Genomic DNA, 2,017 nt, shown 5'->3' with positions numbered 1-2,017 from the left:
AGAGATAAACATATAAAATAGATAGTAGATTCCACCACTAAATGAATCCTACTATCATTAATTATTGGGAAATGTTAACACTATGTTGGAAATTGTTTTGTCAATTTTTTAAAAGTCAACAAAGTGTATTTTTCAATTTAAAACCTTTTTTTTTTATTTCCTTAACCGGTGTCTCGGAGACACCGGTTAATATGACACTTAATTATTTTATACTTTTTTCAAACTTATTTGTATCTTTATCACTCTAAATGGAAGAAATAGAACGAATTATAAATGAAGAAGATTATAACTCATGTTATCATAAATTAGTTTTGATGGTGCAGGTCATCAATAAATTCAATCAATCTATCATCTAACCCGATCATAAATGTTGAATTGACTTTCTTTAAAAAAAAAAAAATTGAGGTACTTCTTGCATAAGTTACGAATTTAAAAATGAAATTAAATCATAGTATTGAAAATATAAAATTTTAAATTTTTAGAATATTAAATACACAATTTACAATAAAATATTTTTATCTTTGGTTACTTAACTTGTACCTTGAAGGCACAAATTATCATTTCATTAATTTTAATACTAATTTATTGAATAAACAACTACTTTAATTTCTTCTTAAAAAAAAAAACATTTTAATTTCTAATGTTTGAAGTGGCATCATTGTACACTTTTTTTTTTTAAAGGAATCATTGTACACCTTAAATATATTAAAATTGCAAACACATTTTTAAATATCTATTTTATTTTAATTTTATAAATTAAAGTGATCAACAAACATATTTGAGGATCCAAATAACAAAAGATCAATTTAAAGATCAAAACAACTAACTAAAAGACGATTTTGATTAATTCAGATACTATGAAATTGTTTGCCCCTAATTTTTCTTTACATGAAATTGAGACAGAAATTATTTGACCACATTCACTCTTTTAATTTCTTTTTGTCAGACCTTTGGTGATGTTGCCAGCTACATTTTCTTCTCATTGATATCTGTCTCCAGTTCAACGCTATCCCCTTCATGGCGTCATAAATTTCCAACCAAGGGTTATAAGAGGAAAGGTCAAAGTGGACAATTCAACTAATTTCAACTGTACCCAACTACCTACATGAACAGAACAAACAATAAATAGTCGATGAAGTTTCTGGATTACTTTTTTATTTTAGATTTAAATGTTCTTTTGTTTCTTTAACTATTTAATTGATATCGCTTTGGTTCGTTAATTAAAAAAAAGATTGTTTGAGGATTTTAAGTTTTTTTTTAGTCTCGTTTTGGTCCCTTCTGTTAGGTTTCCATTATTTTTAATAAAAAACGTTAAGTGTAGACACGTGTCACCTTGTCATTGGCTCTAAGATTATTTTTTTTATATATATTTTTTTATAAAAAAAAAATTTAATTTTTTTTAAAAATATATTTTTTACTTTTTTGTAAAAAATTCCCAGAAACCAATGACAATGTGACACGTGTTAACTCTGGGACAAGTGTCACTTTGTCATTGGCTTTGGGTTTTTTTAAAAAAATATAGTATATTTTTAAAAAATAATAAAATAAACTCAGAGCCAATGACAAGGTGACACGTGTCTAGGAGTTAACTTTTTTTTAAAACCCTAACGGAAACCTAACAGAAGGGACCAAAACGAGACTAAAAAAAACTTAAAATCCTCAAACAATCTTTTTTTTAGTTAAGGGACCAAAGCGATACCAATTAAATAGTTAAGGGACCAAAAGAACATTTAAGTCTTTATTTTATTTTAAAAAAGTTATTAAGTGGTCTCAATTCAGTTCACAACGACTTTCCTATTTACTACCTCAGATAATATTTATAAGCAATTTTTACCTTTTCAGATTTATTAAATAAGTGACGTATCTTGACTATATGAAAAAACAAAAGTTACTTATAAATGTGATCAAAGGAAGGAGTGTTTATTTTTTTTTAAGGAAGTAAGTGCTTATTGAAATGTTTATACATTAATTTTTTTTTATAACAATATCTGATAATCACCTAACTCCTCCAACCTAA

Source organism: Medicago truncatula, chromosome 7, assembly GCF_003473485.1.
Source record: "Medicago truncatula cultivar Jemalong A17 chromosome 7, MtrunA17r5.0-ANR, whole genome shotgun sequence".
Lineage (NCBI taxonomy): Eukaryota > Viridiplantae > Streptophyta > Magnoliopsida > Fabales > Fabaceae > Medicago > Medicago truncatula.
Note: the sequence above shows the minus strand (reverse complement) of the source record.